The sequence below is a fragment of the Bos javanicus genome, chromosome 7 (assembly GCF_032452875.1).
Source record: "Bos javanicus breed banteng chromosome 7, ARS-OSU_banteng_1.0, whole genome shotgun sequence".
In the NCBI taxonomy this organism is placed as follows: Eukaryota; Metazoa; Chordata; class Mammalia; order Artiodactyla; family Bovidae; genus Bos; species Bos javanicus.
In genome coordinates, this window is record NC_083874.1 from 26585943 (window position 1) to 26606386 (window position 20444).

General features: G+C 41.7%; 1 protein-coding gene across 2 annotated transcripts in view; it reads left to right on the top strand.

The window, feature by feature from the left end:
* Nucleotides 1-641: 641 nt before the first annotated feature.
* MARCHF3 (membrane associated ring-CH-type finger 3) overlaps nucleotides 642-20444 on the top strand; it is a 156532-nt gene continuing 136729 nt past the window's right edge. Inside the window, exons 1-2 of one of the 2 annotated variants that reach the window (XM_061422920.1) lie at nucleotides 642-955; nucleotides 11514-19105. The gene's annotated coding sequence lies outside the window, so the exon portion shown is untranslated. The remainder of the gene's footprint in view (nucleotides 956-11513; nucleotides 19106-20444) is intronic. The other variant, XM_061422919.1, reaches the window with a different exon arrangement.

Genomic DNA, 20444 nt, shown 5'->3' on the forward strand with positions numbered 1-20444 from the left:
GGGAGCCTAGGCACCTGTAAAGTCCCTGCTGCCGGTAGTGTGGAGGGTCGGGGTGAAGAGGGACGGTGTCGTGAACTCTCGGCGGGGTTGGCGGAGTTGGAGATTTATTTCAGAGATAACATCAGACCTTAGTCAGAACCTTTTCAGAAAACCCGGAGCTCGCAGTTCTCATCCCGGATGTCCACCGGTGGCTCCGTGATCCAGCCCGGGCTTCATCATCTTTGGGCCTCAGTTTCCTCCTGCTGACCCCCTTTGGGAACGCCAAGTTCCGCACCTCCTGCGGGCGCCAGGGGTGGACGGTGTCCATCCAGTCTCGGCCCGCGGGGCGCTCGGGCTTCCTGCTCCACAGCGCGCCGACTCAAGGTGTTTCCAGGCGGCCCCAGGCCCACAAGGGCCCTCCGGGGCCACCACTTCCCTTCCGAGGCGTCGGGGTCCAGCCGCGGCCGCCCCCAAAGCGCCAGCCCGCAGTCTCGGCTCCACACCTTTGCCAATTTCCCCGCCGCGGGCGCGTAGCCCAGCCAGCCCTCAGCTGCGGGCGATTGGACGGCGGCGGCGGGGCGGAGCCAGGCGCTCAGCAACGCCCTCTGCCGCCCCGGGCCCTGACGCAGTTGCGATTGGCTGCAGGCACCACCAGTCACGGTTGGAAGGGCGCCCCGCCCTGCGGGGCTGGCCCCGGGCTGACTCCGCCCCGCCCGCCTCCTGGCCCCGCCTACCTCCGGAGCCGGGTTGCCTCTACGCGGCTGTCCGCCTCATTCTCAGAGCAGGTCCGTGAATTGTCGGCGCGCTCCGGGCAGCTGCTGAGCCGGGGCTACCATCGGGCTTGTCGTGCTCCCTCCGAGGTGCCTTCCGGAGCTAATGTGCCCCGGTCGGCCAGGGCTGTCGCCGGTTCGGGGCAACTTGGGATTCAGGACTCGCAGCAGGGGCGTCGGTTTGCGATCAGGACTCGGCTACGAGGGTGAGTGGCCGCGCGCAAGGAGAGTGGCTCCCCTTGCGTCTTTCGGCGACTGGGGGGCGCGGGGGTGGGGGGTGGGGTACTGGACGCGTCCTGGCGCGCGTCGATCTGTCCGTGCGAGCGTATCGGCTTGTTGGGAGGTCAGGGCTTGGCGGTATTCGCTCCTTGCCAGCACCCCCCACTCCCGAACTTCTTGTTTCAAAGCTTCCCAAATCGGCCCAGGACACGGCTCTGCGTTGGCGAAAACTTGGTGTGTTGTAATTGCCATCATTAGATGGGGTCCGAGGACGCGTCCCCTGGCCCTCTACAGCGGTGACACGCGCGCTAGGGGCTGTCTTCGTGTCCAGTGGCGTGCGAACAGTAGTTCCTAGAAGCTTGAAGATGGGTTCCTGAAAAATTAACACGTGCCGGAGTCGGCGGGAAGAGGTAGCCCTGTGCCTGATGCCAGTGATCATCCGGCTCGGGTGGGTCTTTAGGGGTCAGAAAACTTTAGTACCAGTCAGGTTCTGTAGCAGCGGCTTTGGTGCTTTGCAGTTATTAAAGGGAATTGACAGCGCAGATATAAAACTTTGTAAAGTAATTACTTCCCATTAGCACTTGAATCCACATCCCTCGTGAGGTGCTCGGACCTCTGCATCCTTATGCAAAGTGTGCCCGAAGGACTTCGTTAGGGCAGAGGGTAGCTGCTGTCCGTCCCAATGCTGGGAGGCCTCGGGGAATCCAAAAGACTGTGAAAACGACCACCAGGCTGGTCGGTTGGTGTTTGTTTGAGCTCCTGTATGTTTAAGTGATGAAGTTGTGACAGGAACTGACAACAGAGGATTCAAGGTTAAACCTGACACTTCATGTTTGTGACTCAGACTGGGAAAGATTTTTTTTCCCCCCTCTGGTTGATAAGGGGTAAAAGCAGCTGTTTTTGTTTTGTTTTCGAGGGTGGTTACATACATGTAATTTATACTATGTGTGGACTAAATAGAATTGTCTTCTTGTAATTCTTATTTAACATGAATGAGAGAGAGCTTACTGAGAGTACTAGGTAAAGACTTAGGGACAGAATTGGAGGATATTTTGATCCTTGAGAATGTATAAAAACATTGAGATGTATAGCTATCCATGCATATGTAGATGTGCTTATATATGTGTGTATTTATATGTGTGTGTATATAACTGATAAGCAAATGAAAGAGATATGGAGGGGGAAACTGCCTTGAACGTCATCTGATCTGTGGGGTGTATGATGAGTGTGTGTGTAAGCATGTCTGGATCTGCCTAGTCTGTCTGGGTCAGTGTATGTCCATGAACTTTATGAGCATTCAATTCAATACCACTCCAAGCAGATTCCCAGTTCCTGTTTTATAGCCCAGCAGCCGCCAGCCAGCCCATCTGTTAAAACATAGTATGTATACTTCACTGGGAGCTCTAGGGTGGAACATGGGTAGGGGGCAACCCTTAGTAGAAACAACATGCTACAGACAAAGCCTCCTCTCAGGTCCATTTTCATTCACAGTTCAGCCTGAACATGTGATTTTTGGTAAGGGAGAGAAGGAGTGCTTGATTCTTCAGAAATGGCAAACTGTATTTTGTGAAATAATTATAGGCATGGTTTGGAAAGGAGGAGTATATAAGGAGGAAAAAAAAAAATCCCTGTAGAAAAGAAATGTAGAGCTTGTCACATAACCATGGATAACCATGCAACACTGGTTTACTGCTTTGCAGTAGCATGTATATCAGAAACTGTTTCCTTTTGCTTCTGAGAGAATGAATTAAAATGGAATTGTTTTGCACCCCACAAAAAAAATCTTAATAGAAGTAAACAGAATGTTACTACAGAGGCTATTTAATCTACTAGCTCTGACTGCCTTAGTAATTCTAATGAAACATATTTTTAAGAATTTATCACTCGAATATAAATTCATATTCAGCCTAATCACTAGGTGCAATGGTTCACAATTTATACTTTAAAATAATAATAATTTTAAAAAGGCTTATCACTAAACTTTTGATGACTAAATGGCTATAGGAGGAGTGGAACAGCTTATTAAGTTCCTGCAGCCAAGTGACTGATACTTAAAAAAACTATAAATTCCTTTAATAGCATAATTACTTTTGGTGACAAAATAAAGGCAGTGTTTTTGAGAAGCAGGGTTGATATTTTACCTAATAATTTTTTGCTCGTAATCACATTTTAATAATGGTGCTTATTATACGTGGCTAGAAAATACTGGCATGGTTCTTAAGAACTTATCACAAACATTGTTTTCATTTTTATGGTACTTAAACATTAGGGGGAAAATATCCTAACCCCTAATCCATATATTTCTGATGGACTGTGTAGATATAATAATTCTCCTGTCTTGATATGCGTCACCTGAGTCAACTGGGCTTCTCCTTAAAAATTCAGTTGATGGGCTGTACTTCAGTCTCCAGGGTTAGATTCAGGAATCTGGGGCGGGGCTTAGGAATCTATATCTTTAACAAGCACCCACAAGTTATTCTGATGTCAGGGATCCTCTCACAATATTTTGAGAAACACTGCAACGGCATTTATAATATAAAAGAACAATTACACTCTGTGAGTTGATTCAATAAATGATTGTTCCAGAATTTCCAGGTGGCATTTATTAGCCTTGTGAAATTTATAGGTAAATTTATAGGTAAACTCTTGTGTCCTAAACAATGGTACCCTTTGTCCTCTGTTCAGAAGTGTCTGGGGACTCCTTAGGAATCCCTGCTCCAGGTTAGCCCCAATTCTAAGGAAGTCTGTCTTGGGAAGCAAGGTAGTTTGAGACCTCACCCCAGCTGGATCCCTTCCCTCCTCCAGGTCCAGTGGGTTCCTGGGGTGCTCTGGGGTAACCTTACAAGTCCGAACTCACATTGTTGGGCTTTTCTCCCTGGAGGGTACAAGACTTTCAGTTCTTGAGAGCCACCTTTAACTCACTCCAAGCTTGGGAGCTACAACCTCAGTGGGGCTAGAGCAGACTTGTCTGAGGTCAGGGATCTCCTTAGGAAGCTGTAGTTGGTCTGCCTGTTGATCAGGAGAGTGTCCCAGGCCACAACCCAGAGGCTCAGGGAGTCTCAGTTTCAGAAAATCATCTTAAGTATTTTGAGGTATCCAATTAATCAGGTACACAGGTTTTCTTAGATCACAGGGAGAAGGGTTGAGAACTGATTGCCACCTCTCCTTTCAAATCAGTGTGCGGACCTCCCTGGTGGCCCAGTGGTAAAGAATATGTCCTGCAATGCAAGGGTGTGTGCATGCTGAGTCCAACTCTTTGTGACCCTATGGACTGTAGCCTGCCATCCTCCTCTGTCCATGGAATTCTCCAGGCAAGAATACTGGATTGGGTTGCCATTTCCTTCTCCGGGGGATCTTCCCAACCCAGGGATCGAACCTACGTCTCTTAAGTATTCTGCATGGACAGGGGGGTTCTTTACCACTAGCACAACCCGGGAAGCCTGCAGGCAAGGGATGCAAGTTCAGTCCTGGTTGGGGAACTAAGATTCCAAATGCCATGGAGCATGAAGCCTGTGGGCCACAACTGCTGAAGCCCGTGCACTCTGTACACTGCAGTGAAAGACACCACATGATTCAACAAAGATCCTGCATGTTGCAACTAAGACCCGACAGAGCCATATAAATAAATAAATCAGTTAACTTTTAAAAAAGCAGCTGTTAAAAAAAATCAGTGTGATTTTGATATATTAATCATATCAATTAGCTTTTTTATATGTAGTTTGATACATTCAGATTCTGTTCTTCCCTTTCAGACTGGCATAGTTCTCAGTGTTTAACACTCCTAGGTAAAGTTTAAAAGAGAAAGGATCTGTTGGAAGTTGCTGCCCTTCCCTCTTCCTACCTTCCAAGTACCTAATAACCAGGTGACTTCTCTGAGGTCAGATGTGCCCAGAATATTTACTTCACTGCTAACAAAAGGACCTGTATGGGCTAGAACACTGAACTTGGATTCTTCCAGGCCACCGGGTCGTTACCGGTACTTTTATGGAGCAATTTATGTTCTGAGGAACACTTGGCAGGCATGTTTATAGGTTGCTTATCTTAACAATCCTTTGCGTGCAAAGATTTTTTCTCACTTTGTTACAGATGAGCAAACAGCAGCCACAAAAGAATAATAATACAGTCATCCATCAGTATCCTCATGAGATTGGTTCCAGGACTCCCACCCCTGCAGATACCAAAATCTGAGGATGCTCAAGCCCCTTATGTAAAGTGGCATAGTTCAGTCGGCATTCCTTATCCACAGGTTCCTCATCCCCAGATACCAAGAGCCAACCTTATTTATATTTTTTTCTTTCACATCCAAAGATGACACCAATAACTGAGAAGTTGATCTTGTATTGGAATTGTTTTTATGTAACTTTGTGATGAGATGATAGAGTCATGCTTAGTCATTCATATCATCTAAGTTTTTTTTTCCCACCTTTTCAAATTTTTTATATTGCGTGTGACCTTGGAACAATTTTCTTTCTAAAGCTAACCAGCCACCCACCATACATTAATATGATAATAATTCAATGATCCTGACCTTAACCATCTAGGTTTGACCCAGAATGGCAAATAATTTGCAAAAGGTCACAGAATCCAAATGCAGCAAAGCCTATATGTAGAATTTGGGAGACTTAATATTTTAGAACTGTACTATTTTAGAACAGTATGTTGCCTATTGAGTCATGTTGTATGGCTAATAATGTTAAGCTGGCAAAAAGAATTTGCCCAGCTTCTGTGTGATTGGATGGACCTAGAAAATGTCCAAAGTCTAAGGTATAATCACAGCCCCTGATTCTACAATGGTACTGATTTATGCCTAGTTAAAAAAACTACAGTAGACTGCTACTTTTCTTGAAACTGGCCATAGGTCATGGCAAGGTTCTAAGCAACAATTCTCACTTTTTTTTTTTGGGGGGGGGGGGGCCCATGACACACTTTTGGCAAAATTTTTTGGCAAAAAAAATTTGACAAATTCAAGTTTTTGACTTTTCTTTCCATATCCTTATTCCCATGGTGAAATCTATATATAAAAAATTTACTTTTCAAATCAATCTGCCTTTTTAACATCTCCTAATACTTAAACCTTCGCCATTTTGACTTTTTCTCCTCCATAATGCCCCCTTAAGTTCCTACCTTCGCTTTGGTTTTTGGATTCAGTAATATCTTCTAATAATAGAATGGTCATTGAACTATGGAAGTTCTACTCTAGCTTTAACTTTGTGGATTAACTATAACAATATTAAGAAAAAAGAAAAACTAAGAAGGATAATATGAAAGTCATGTTATTACGAGTATCTTATTAAATATTCCCAGCATATAGTTTCCATGGGAAATTTAAGATCCAGATGAATAAAGTGACAGATTCACTCATCTGTGTCCTTGCGTATACTCTTGTGATACACGCTGAGAAATACAACTGAATACAATATCCTGGGTTAGAGAAGAAAAACAAAAGTTAAGCCCTGAGAAAAGAATTGGCAAAAAAGTGAAGGGTCACAGTTGGGATGGGATGGAAGGAGGGGTGGGAAAGAAATACCTCCAGTAAAATGCCAGAAAGGGTGGTAAGAAATTTATAGAGGTGCTGATGGTTTGGGGTTTCTTGGGGGCATTGATTCTGTTTTGTATTGTCTTCACAACCCACTAGCCCTGCTTGCTTTAAATAATTTATTGTAGCAGCAAGCCTTCCCATGGTTAGTTTCCTTTCTTTTTTATAATGTTTTCCTTCTCATCTCTGAGTCTAATCAGAGGCATTTATGATAGTGTGGCTGTTCTAGAATACTTTGGAAAATCCATGATCAATATCCCTACATTATAAACCCAAGGCTGTTCTGTTTTATTTTACAGTGTTTTCTTCCCTGCTATATTAACTCAGGATCTATGTTTTAAAGAGTATTTTATTAATCTTTGCACAATGAGACTTCTGGGCTTGTTCTTCTTGGCTGGAACTATTTTTTGAGTAATCTATCATCCAACCACCATTGATCTAATGATGTATTTATTGCTCACTATTGCAGCACTGGCAAGCAACCCAGTATGATTCTAAAAATTTGATTAAAAAGAAATCAAGTTTTTGCAAGGCGTAGCCATACAATTATGTTAGCAGATGCCAAGTATATTTTATGCTAAAATATACACACATATTTCAAGTGAACAAAATGTGATCTTTTCAAAAGCTTTTAAAACTTTTTGCTATGAAATAAGTATAATGAGAAGACGTCTTGTAATTAGAAAAATTACAAGTGCACCCCTCACCTCAGCCAAAGATAAGGTATAATAATTTTCAGATTATACCCATAGACACTAACCTGGATAGGTTTATCTTTTTGATCGACAATAATAAAAACAATGGTGATAAGAACTATCTCCTAGTCCTTGAACAATCTTCCAGGCAGTCCTCACAAACCAAATGAACAGAGACGAATTGGCAAGTAGTAACTGAATGTCTATCACAGGTAGCACCTTTTCTCAGCTTAGCCAACTCAAAATGCAGTTCAAGTATAAGCACCTTTGGGAACCTTTTCTGTGTTCCTCTTTGGCCTGGTTGTATACAACCAGCAGAGTCCTTGCCTGCTGTAATCCCTCCCTCCAGACTGTGAGCCTCTTAAGGGCAAGGACCACACCTGACATCTTCTAGCTTCTCAAGAGATAGTGTACAAGAACTAGTTGCTAGGTGCACTAGAGACTATAAAGAATTATAGATGAACACTGCAAGGCCTTAAAAGGACATGCATAGGATATTTACCCAAAGTCTGCATGACAGTAATAACTGAATCATAGTCCCAAACTTTCTGCTGTAGCCCAGTCTTAGAAATTCATAAAACTGTCATCCATGCCTGCCCATTGCACCCTCAGGGTCTCTCTGCTCCATCCCTGCCTTGTCGCCTTCTCTTACCATCTCCGTGTTGTGTCTTTAAGAATGTCTCCAACTCCCCACTGCCCCAACCAGGCCATCTCCCCTGGTTCCTTTGATGTTCCCATACCCGTTGGCATATCTTGACAAAGCAGCTGACTCATGGGTCCCACTTTGAGACTTGGGACAGCCTCAAGCTTGATCGTTTGAAGTCTCAGGTGGCTTGGCCTCTTTTGCCATCCAATGCAGGTGACTACCTAGGTTTGGCCATAGGAGGTTTAGGGGCCTTGCAGGAGCTAGATGGTGCTGTGCCTAGAGGCTGCTAGTATCCTAAGCCCAGCATAATGGGGGAGCTTAGCATTTAAGTTTGTTTTTTTTTTAATTCCAGCAGATTTTTATTTCCGAGATTAACTTGCATAATATTTTTCATTGATAAATCACCCTTTGTTCAGGAAGCATTGTCCTTACATAGTCAGGTTTATGACCCAGTCTGAGGGCTTAGATAAATACCAGCTCTCACCTCAGAGCTGGGTTACTGAGGTGGTGTACATACTATGGGTCCAGGCAGTTTATGGATCAGCTAAGTTAAGCATAACTCCCTGAGGTCAGGGCCATTAGGATAACCCTTTTATGTTAGATCTTAACGGGCTTTAAATGACTGCAAGAGATCAAGGACCCCTATTTTCCATCTCATCTGGGAGCTTAAGCCTCTCTTAATATAGGTGCTTTCTTCTCATATCTGCCAAGAAAATATCACTAGAAGATTGAGTGATTACATCTAAAAGTTATTTCAATGTTTAAGGCAACAGAGAAGATGAGCCACCCTAGATTAGGTCATGGACTCAACCACTGGTTTCTTTTGGATCTTGTGTCAGGAGCACCCGTCCCTACATACCCTGGGGCTTCTGCTTTCCCCTGGGAGCTGGGGTTTGGGAGGATTTGAGGAAGGCTTGGGTGGAGGGGTGGGGGTTGAGGCAAACCTGAGTGCAACACACAGGGCACAGTCAGTGGAGGTTCTCCCTGTTGTCAGGGCTTTGGCATTTTCTCAAGTCTGCTTCTGAGCATCCCTAAGAGCCAATCCTCTTCCTCTTACACTTTGTGAGTGTGTTACCCAACAGAGGCTCTCACACTCCGCAAGTTTTTATCCTTAACCTTCTAAGTTTTCCTAATTTCAACTTTCTCTCCTGTAGCCCCACCCTGCAATAATGTTTTTCTTTCTTTAATATTCTCTTTCCCTTCTGTTCAGGTAAGAACTCTATGTTATGAAAGTTCTTTTAATCAGTGTTACTATTCATCTTTTCCCTGCAGGAGTAACTGCATTTTTGACCATTTTCAAAGGAATTTCCTAGAGCATTCTGGTGTGTGTGTGTGTTTCTGGTGCTAAGAAAAAGATCACAATAGCACAGCTCCTCCTCCCTGGGATATTATAGCCTTCCGCAGTGCAAAAGTAATTAGCCTCACAAAACCTCACTTTTCACCAGCTTAACCCATGCTTGCCAGTGACACCCTCCCTCACCTGCCTAATCATTCTTACCACCTCCTGCTCACTTTTTCTATCATTAAGAAACAAGATCACACATCTCTATTAACACTAGACATATTCATTACAACCAAAGAGATGAAGCTTTCCACAAAAGCCAAACCTGACATACTCAGAATAGGGAAAAGAGGGGTAGGGTCACCCTGATTTCTTTAAAAGCAAGGCTATGTGAACTGATGCATCTTTTATTAAGTCCTTAATTTGTTGTTGTGACAAACCCTGGCCTGTTTCTTTTTTGAGATGGGTAATTGCCTTATAGCTAATGTCAATAGCTGTCACTTTTTTCTTTCCCTTCAAGATTGTTGCCTGCAAGTTTCAGTTTTGTCGCCTTCATTTATTCAATTTTTATTTTTGGTGTTTCGGGTTGTTTATCGTGACCTACTTAACATGCGTTGTTTCTAACTCTTCAAGATATCTTTCCCCACTTTCCTGCCCCTGACAATGTCTCACAGCTAAACCTAGTCCTTACGTTGAATGAATTCCCATTTTCGCTGCAGATTAGTCACGAAGACATTAAGTGGGATTCTGATAGTGACCCTTTCGAGAGCTAAGGCACCATTTACTATTCTGTTTTAATTACAATCTTTCAGCAAATTTTCACCAGTTATAATGTTCACCCCATTTTCTAAGTAATGCTTCTCAAATACTATGCAACATTATGAAATCTGTGTGCATTATGCTTTCTGTTCTCCATTATGAGCTAAATTTATAATTCTATAATTTTCTCATAGGAAAAATGCTTATTAGACTGGAATGGTTACTTTGGTTTCAAGCCATACTGCTTTTTTGCTTATTGTGAATCATTGTGGACATTTATGTAATCTTTGTTTCACTTCATTCCCAACCCCCACCAGTACCTCCATTAAGCCCTAATCCCACTGTATCCCTTCCCTACATAGTCAGTTATCATCTGTGCCATTTTTCCAAGATGAATATTTTATTTTATGGGTCTTTAATATTTTCAATTTTAAAATAATCTTGCACAGCTAAAACAAAAACAGGCAGCATCCTATCATGACCATAGCATTTCCTCCTTCCTCTTCAGGAGGGAGGAAACACCCCCTGCCTACAAATGGCCATACTGCACCTCCTCTCTGGGGTGTTTCTGCCTGTGCCTGGGATCTGTGCTTTGTTGCTGTTCAGTGACTAAGTCACGTCCAGCTCTTTGTGACCCCATGAACTGTGGCACACCAGACTTCCCTGTCCTCCACCATCTCCTGGAGTTTGCTCAGATTCATGTCCATTGAGTTGGTGATGCTATTCCAAACCACCTCATCCTCTGCCACCCGCTTCTCCTTTGGCCTTCAATCTTTCCCAGCATCAGGGTCTTTTCCAGTGAGTCGACTCTCTGTATCAGGTGGCCAAAGTATTGGAGCTTCACCTTCAGCATCAGTCCTTCCAGTGAATATTCAGGGTTGATTTCCTTACAGATTGACTAGTTTGATCTCCTTGCGGTCTGAGGGACACTCAAGAGTCCTCTCCAGCACCACAATTTGAATTGGGATCTGTGTTCGTCCTGCATGTTCTCTGCTCATATTCTTGTAATTAGATAAGGGTTCACAATCGGCAGCCTTATGGGGGGAAAAAAAGCCAATGAGAGCTGTGCTTTATTTGGGTCTTGGGGAAAAAACAGTTGTCCTAAGCAAGTGGGAGATGAAAGTCAAAGTTTTTGAAAGATCGGGAAAGCCATAGACAGGCCATTTGGTATCAGCTACACATGCCAAAGTACCGTCTTCCTGTGGTGATTTCTAGGGTGTTTTCCCCTTGGGCTTTTTTGGGTGACTATCCCAGTGTTGCATCAAAATTAAAATGCTGTATCAGCTCGTATCCAGGACGGCTGGAGTTCTCTGGGCTGGAGTCAGAAGTCCTAGTTCCATTTGCAGACCTTCCCAGAGCCAAAGGAAGGAGTGATGTTTCCAAATGGAAATGTCCATGTGGAGGTAACATGCTTGGACACCTTCTGCACAAAATGGAATTCCCTAATGCAAACTGACCTACGTGGTAAGGAAGTGTATTATCTCATGAAAGAAGCAGGTCAGGCGGCAGGATTGGTTGACTCGATGACACAAAGACAGTGATACAGGTTTGATTCATCTCTTTCATCTTTCTGCCACTGATGGCCTCAGGGACTGTTTCACCTAAGACTAGTCCTTTTCTTTTGCAGGATGGTGACAGTGGTACTGACATGTCGTTGCAGGCAGGACAATATCTACGGCACAGAAAACTGATCCCCCCTTCCAGGTTCTTCTTTTGGAGAGTATGGAAACCTTACCCAGAAGAATCCAAGAAGACCTGTCTTGTCTTCTCATGGATTACAATAGCATTATATGCCCCATCTCTACATCAGTCACTTGCAAGAGGACAGTATCAGGATTCTGTTAGTAAGAAAGAAGTTGTGTGTGTGGAAATGAGGCGGGCAGTAGATGCTATCAGGCCATTATCACCCACTCCAGTACTCTTGCCTGGAAAATCCCATGGACGGAGGAGCCTGGTAGGCTACAGTCCATGGGGTCGCAAAGAGTCGGAGATGACGGAGCGACTTCAGTTTCACTTTCACTGCACTCAGTGACTTGAAAAATAGCTGTGAAATTCGCCCTTATGACTGCTGTGTAGTTGATAGATACCACTGAACTGCTACACAGTTCTGGATACAAAATGACAAGGCTATAGGTTGACAAGGAGAGAAAAGCCACAATGCAGACTAATTAAGGACAGAACTGAGCCAAGATCAATAATTATTCTGATTAGAACCACAATAAGCCCTGATGAATTTGAATGTACTAATTCATGTCTATTTTTCCTCGATAAGAATATGATCTTTACAGAATAAAAAAGATTTATTTTGCTTATTTCTCAATAATTCGGTATTTCTGATATATCATTTTACACTATAGCCTTATTTGAATGGAAAAAAATTTATTTATTTACATGTCAGAACATTAACAATAATGATAATTACTGATGATTATAACTGGTCATTATTTATTGAGTGTCTTTTACAAATTAGGAATTTATTAATAACATCTAAGACACGCCAGCAATTTGCTTATGCCACATAGTGGGCAGGCTTGGTTCGAGACTCAGGTTCATCTGCTCATGTTCCTTCAGCTCTGTGGCTTTCCTTTGCCTTGGAGGACAGTCTCCAGACTCTTGTAGCCTGCAGGGTCCCGCCCTTCTCTATGGTGTCACCACTTACCCTCTTGGCCTCATTCAGTTATCCAACCACAGCAGCTTCCTTGCTGTCTAATAAACCAGTCTCACTCCCACCTCTGACCCTTTGGATCTGCTGTTCCCTCTGCTTGGGTCACATGTCCCTTCACACAGCTACCTCTTTTCCATTCAGGGCTTCTCATCACAGGCACCTCCCAGGGCTCTTCCATCTCATCTGCTTAGGGCACCCACTCAATTCCTTGTTTCTGTCCCATTTTTGTTTCCAGTATGGTTCTTAAACAACCTTAGGTAATTAACCAACTTGTCTACTTGTGTTTGTCTGTTTCCCCCATTAATTAAGTTCCATGACGGCAGAGGTGGTATATGTAAAAAGAATGATCAGGGGAGTAAGTTAATGAAGGAATTAATGTTTAGAAGTCTTAACCTCTAAGAATCCATGGTCAGTCTTTTATCTCCTACACTAAGAATAAGGTAGGATATTAATCATCAGTGAGCTAGGTACGTGCACCTTAGTTTTTTTTCCTGTAAAATTTGAGAACTAAAAAAGTCTACTTTTCATTCCTTCTCTGAGGGAAAACAAAATATAGATATCATAGTTTTTTGGAGAAAAGATAGATTTACTATTACAATAGTATTACATAAAAGTTCAAAAGCTTAATCTAAGAAAGAAATCTTAGTAATACTCGTAACTCTAGTTTTTATATTGATTTTAGTTTTATAGACTCTAACTCCTTTCATTTTAGGGCATGAAAACGAAAAGTGTTAGCCTCTTGGTCATGTCTGATTCTTTGTGACCCCATGGACTGGGGCCCACCAGGCTCCTCTGTACATGGGATTTCCCAGGCAAGAATACTGGAATGAGTATGGAAGGAAATGGAAGGAAGGAAGTACTGGAAGGAAATGGCTATTTCCTTCTCCAAGGGATCTTCCTGATCCAGGGATCAAACCCTGGTCTCCTGCATTGCAGGCGAACTCTTTACCATCTGAGCCACCAGGGAAGCTCTAGGGCATAAACCCTTAAAAATGAAGGTATACATATAAGGCTAAGTTGTAAATAGGGAGAATAATAATTGCATGATAATTTGGAGTGGCAAATTCACTTAAAATTGTTTTCTCTGCTTACACATAATTTTTCATTTGAACTCATGTAACTACTAAAATGATTTATTCTTAGAACTGTGTTATTAATTATTCCGAGGTAGTTATGAAGGTGCAAATTGAAAAACAGCTTTGCCTCACATATTAACTTGGATGGGATTGACAGAAATGAAACAGAGTGCCTTCCTCCGAATTCCCTTTTCTTTGGTTTTCCAGCATCTACATTTGAGCATACCTTTTAATCCAGTTCTTTCAGTTTGTTTTGTTCTGTACCAGAGACAAGTCAAAAGGCAGGTGGGGCGAGGAGAAAAATGTTTTGATGCTGTTCACATTGTACTTCTTCCTTGGTGTGTATCCTGGCAGGGACCCCTTTCTTCCTCACTTTGTAACCTGCGTAGATTTGGGTGTGTGATTGGGTAAGAAACCATCAGGATTCAGGTGACAGTGAGATCAGTAATTAAGGGGCTGGGTCAGAGTATCATCATTACTAAAGTTAGACAGGTGCATGGTCTATATACGCTCTTGAGAGCCTGCCTCTGATGGGCAGTTTTCATATACAGTAGATTGGCCCTTTCATGGCTCAACAAAGGCTTCTTTCTTTCTTTCTAAGCTGCGTGGGTGGGAAACAGCATGTGGTTATAGAAAATGTATAGCAAAAGCAGTAGCAATGAGAAAGAATCCATAATGGGTACCCACACATTGCTGGAATATTTCCCAAGGATATGTGGTGGGGGGCAAGGGGAGGGCAGGCAGTGAGGTTTCTTTGGCAGAGGCAAAGTAGAACGTGTGCTTTTCCATGTGTGAACACTGTGCTTTGAAAGGTCCTTTATGATTCACAAAAGCAGCTGCTTTTGAGTTGATATAGCCACAGAGTTTGGGAAATTCACTTTAAAAAGGTGTGCTGCAGACTCCTGACATCTGTTTTGGAGATTTGGTTGAGTGTTGGGAACTTGCTTATTCACAAGTGGCATGGCACACGTATTCCTCATTAAAGTGTTGGATCCTTTGTTCATTTCTTTAGGGTTTGTGGATCAAAGCTGACAGGACAAGACTTAAAATTTTGAACAGTCATTTGCTATGTTACATACACACTTACATAAATTTGCAATGATGGCTTGTTTCTTAATTTATAAAACTATGCATGGCAGTTTTACTTTGCCTAGCAAATCAACTTTCCTGAGTTACTTTCAGACATTTTCTGTTGTATTGTAAGGCTTTCTTGCTCAGTATTTATAATCTTAATTTGCATTTTTTTGTGTGACTTTTAGTTTTACCTAACAAATTCTATGGCTCTTTTTGTACACTTCTGTTGCATTTCTAGTGTTTCATCATCATTATTAAGTTATTTCCACTTTTCTAAGAATTTCAAACCTAAATAATACCAGCAGTGTTGTTTCTTGTCACTTCCAACAAGAGCCATTTGTGGCCTGTTCTTCAAACAAGTAACTAGGACATACGATTCTTTTACTTTCTGCTCATTAGTTTTCAATTTATTATATACTGACATAATGTGGCATTATTTAAGAATAAGGCAAAAACTTTTATTTTTAATGTGTTATAACTATTGTTATTTCCCTAAATGACAAAGCAAAAAAAAAAAAAAGATTACCACTAAATAAGATTAGTGTGGATATCTTGAACTAGAAATCATTTGAAATGTTTCACAGCTACACTTTGTGCTAAATATAAAAATAATTGTGTTTCCCATGTGTGAGCATTAAAAGACCCAGTTGGAAAGTCACATAGTATAGCAAGTAGGTCACTATTGATGGTAGAACATGAGACAGGAAATGTCACAGCTAAGATTAGAGGCCAAGCAGTATGTCTCGCCATGCTCGCCGCATTGTTCATCCTAAGAAGTGGAAGAACTCAACAGGGTATAACTAACTTTAGCCCAATTTAAAAGTATTAACAAGGATAGCCTTTTAATCTGTCATTCCCATTTGTTTCTATATAACTCACTTTCCCAGTTGGGCAAACTAATTGAACTGCTTGGGTTTGCACATGAGCAGACCTCTGAATACCAATTAAAATGGTAGCCTTCACATTTTAGAAGTATAAATGGGAAGCAGTAATCAGCTATGTACAGTTATAGTAAAAGATATGCCTGGTGTTTGAAATTCCTAATAAGGAGTAAGCAGTTAAAAATGAATTCTCAAAAAAAAAAAAAAGAATTCTCTTAAACTCTCATTTATCTTCATTTTTTAATGTAAAGTAGTATATGGATACGGGAGAAAAGTACACTCTTAGGGAATCCAGTTGCTTTTTACTTTTATTTTTGGGGTAATATAAGGAAGACCTGGGCTTCCCTGGTGGCTCAGATGGTAAAGAATCTGCCTGCAGTGCAAGAGACCTGGGTTTGATCCCTGGGTTGGGAAGATCCCCTGGAAAAGGGAATGGCAACTCACTCCAGTATTCTTGCCTGGAGAATTCCATGGATAGAGGAGCCTGGCAGGCTACAATCCATAGGGTCCTAAAGAGTCAGACACTATTGAGTGACTAACATTTGTATGAGGAAGGTTTAATATTTATACGCAAGAATTTTCACCACAGAAAGTGCCTAACTTTGCATATATTTGCATATTCTAATTTTAACAAAAGATTAGGGAAAAAAAGCAGTGCTCTGTGGCATCTGCCCCACACCTTGTTGGGAGGGGCCAGACCAAGATGGAGCCTTGGATTATGAGAGAAGCCATCCCCTCATGCTAGACTGAGCAACTGAATGCAAGCCCAGAGTGCCGGCACTTATTTGGATGAATAGATGGAGGCATGCCGAGATGACTGAATTTGAATCTGTCTTTAGAGCACTGAGGATTCATTTACTTCCAGCACAGAGTCCTTCACAGAAGTACCTTGGCTCATGGGTTCCATATATTCTGTGTAGATCATTTCACTGCTTGAATCTCAAGGTCTTCCTAGACTCACCTTTTCAAAGGTCATTAATGCAGATTAATACGCTCTGAACTAGGATTATTTCAGGCAGGTTGTATCTTTCAAGAGGTGAGCTGAGTGGTGTGGAGGCTGAATGAAAAAAAGTATCTTAACGGTGTTTTTAGTCTTTATTCCTTCTCGGCTTAAGCACAGAGTCTATATTTTTATTCCTGATCCAGGGGAAGTATGTTGGAAAGGGGTTGGAAGCACAGTCTCACAGATTCCCCTCTGGAATGAAAATTCTGGGAGTGGTTTTCATTTGGCAGGCAGAGGTCTGTTGGCTTCTGATTGAAGCAAACACAAGTGATGTGGCCATGGGGTCTGGTTGCATCACTCTGTGTGCCGGGTTCTTGCCCAAAATGACGTAAGCTGATTGTGAGCAGTAAAGTTAGCTCATCTTCTAGGCCTCTGTTGACAGAGGTTGGTGGGAACATCCTAGAAAATATTTAGGCATGCCTGAAATAGATTTTTGCTTTGAAAAATCTCTTTTCTAGTTTCAAAAATGTATGAATAACTAATAAATATTTAAATCCTTATGTGCCTTGTAGAACTCCTTAACACCTTATGAAATTGGTTATCTAATTTTAGACACTGCTAATTTTAGAGAAAGAATTCCTCTTTGATATCAGTGTAATGACCAGAGGGTCAGGTATACCATTCTACTTTGACCTCAGTCAGAACCCCAAGCCTGCCTGTGACAAGAGGTCAATAAAGAGTAAGTTCCCAGAATCCTTAGTAAACCTTGTAGCCTTCTTCTAGGAAAGGAACAGAAAAATGGATCATTGCTATGGACTCGTTCCAATCTAAATAATTTATGATATTATTCATCTTTCAAGGCCGTTTGCTTGTTTTTCCTTTCTGTAGTGAGAAATACGTAAAATTTTCTTGTTGGCAACTTTTAATTGTAATGGTAATACTCATCAGGCTACTGGTTGTCTTTTTGAGTGCTTTCTGTAGCTGTTTCTTTGACGTGTATTTTATTTTGTTTTGTTTTAATGTTTATTTATTTATTTGACTGTGCTGGGTCTTAGTTGCGCATTGGGAACTCTTAATTGTCACATGTGGGATCTAGATCTCCAAGCAGGGAATCAGACCTGGGCCCCTGACGTTGGGAGCACAGAGTCTTAGCCACTGGACCACCAGAGAAGTCCCTTTACCAGTGTTATATGCAAGAGCTCAAATACAATTTGTCTGATCACAAATTTCAAGCAAGGTTATCAGTAGGTTTTGCATTTTAATGCAAGAAGGTCATAAATGGGGGGGAAAGGTTGGGTGGTTGATATTGGTGGGGTGTGGAGGACCTAGTTCCATGGGAAAATACAGAATCCCTTATGCAAACATGTAACAGGAACCCAGTTACAATTTACACATTTAATAACCTCTGTCCCTGCATATAGGAAATACAATACCAATGCTTATAAACCTGTGTGAAGGAAGTAGCACAAATAAAATCTTCATTTATAAGAGCCATCTTATCACTTTATAAAAGGCCTACTGAAAAGAGTTTATATAATTTTAACTGAGATACAAATAACCCTTTATATTATCTTAGGCTTTCTGATAATAGATAATGTTGGTGGAATCTCTAAAACACAGAAAACAGCCTAGATTGGATTATTTTTCTTCTTGTCTTTTTGTCAACAAAACTTTCTTTGCAAAGAAAGAAAGAGTGAACATCACCTGTAGTCTCTACACCATCCTGTCCTCAAATACAGACATAGCCAATCAAGGTTACCTTCATAAGTGTGACTTATCCTTAGTTTTTCTGAAGAACTTTCTTGTTGTGAGAGTGGCTAACGTCTGAAAGGAATTAGAGGCTTTGGAATCTCCTTCTTGGGAGTTCTCAAACAACACAAGAGAAGCTAAAAGGAAAGTTGACTAGACAAAGTTCCAAAGTTCCAAAGATCATCTTTTGGTCCTGTCTTTATTTTAAAACCTACCTATGTTCTTGTAAGTTAGTGCCTTAAGAGATTTTACTTAAGAATAACCAGATCTTGGCACCATACAAATAATTTCTTCTGGATGTTTATGTCTGTCCTTCCAGACTCTTGAAACAGGCTCTGGTCTCTGAACTGGGTTGTCTGGCACCCTGCCCAGTGGATGACTCTTACTGCTGGCTGCAAAGAACACACTGGAGTTCCGGAACTCCTACCCCTCAGCGGGGCAAATGTAGAAAACAAAAATAATCCAGGTGCTAAAAGATTCTAAATTTAGAAGACTTTTCCCTTCCACATAATAGAGTACAATGTGTTTCTTCTTCCCACACAGCCTGGAGCTGTCCAGAACAACCATGAAAACATATGACCCCCACATCCCATCCCTCCCACTTGCAGCTGTCCAGGCTTGCAAGTGAAATTTGTGTGTGCTGAATTATTTTGCTTGGAGACGCATCACAATCACCTGTTTTAATGTTTGTGGAGGCTGAAAACTGCCAGTTCATTTGAGGGGTATGTGAGTGTAGTCTAATCGGGAGACAGAGACTGGCCAACCTTACCTGGTTCTTCTGGATGAATTCGAGAAGGCTGTCTTCCAGGTGACAGAAGGTGACTCAGCCAGGTAACCCGTCTTCATTCCTCACTCAGTAGACTTGTACATGGTGGGTTTTTCCAGAGCTACCAAGAAACATAAGTTTGGGGGTTATCTAGGAGTTGTTTGAGCAGTCAAACAATGAGAATACCTTTCTAGCAGAACATCCATTAATTTTTAATTTTTAAGTTGGGAGTGGCACTGGAGATTGTCTAGATCAGGGTTTAGAAAGTGAAATTTCCATGATAAACCAATGGAGCATGGGAAAGAAAATACTAGAACTCCTATTCACCTTTTTATATCCCAAAAATAAGTAAAATTAAGTTTTACTACTGTATATAAATTTATATTTTCACCCTCCCCTGTTGTTCAAATCAGGAGACCCTATATTCTGAGGGAGGAGTAAGTTTCCCTCAACATATAAGTGTTGTCTGGCCCCTCACTTGTCTATAGTATGTTGCATTGTATTGGTATGTGTCCAGTTAATTTGCAGAATATTCTTAGTTTCAATTAAACTACCTTTCAACAATAACAACCCGCCCCCCACCATCGCCAAAAAAAAGGTGGATAGCTTAAAAAGATTCTGACAAAGTGTGAATTAAAGATATCACTAATTGTGAAAGTAAACACAGGGGAACAATATGAAGATGGAGGAGCTGACACTTCATTCCTGGACACGCTCTTTGATAGCTGCATTGTAAGTTAAAAACAGTAATGGTATGATCCATTCTGATCAGAAACCAGCCCTCAGATTTCAAAACAAATAACTGAAATACGGACTTATAACTACTATCATTAAAAATGAACACTTTCCTGATGAGAAATAAAGGTACCATGATTAGAAAAACATGGAGGATAACCTTTGCAACTTTTTTAAACCAATGTTTAAATTCACCTACTAATCTTTATGAAATTTCATAAAACTAAATGGTGGTTTGAACTTCTCTCGACAAGTCTTTTACTTGTACCCAAAGGTAGAAAAGCAACATATCTTTAGGAAACACTGGTTCTTCCTCTTAATACAAGACCAGATAAGATATGTTGAAAACAATCAGATGAATTTCCTTTTCAGAAAATACTGCTGAAAGTATTAGTGAAGATATTGCTGAAGAAGCAAATACTGTATTAGAACATGTTACGGGTAGCAAAAGACTTGTTCTACATTGGTAAGATGTTAGATCTAACCTGTTGTATTTGTTCATTTCTCTTTAACTGATGACATATATATACTAAGTGCCTCTATTTGGTGAGCCACCACTGCTAAGTCGCTTCAGTCGTGTCCGACTCCATGCGACCCCATAGATGGCAGCCCACCAGGCTCCCCCATCCCTGGGATTCTCCAGGCAAGAACACTGGAGTGGGTTGCCAT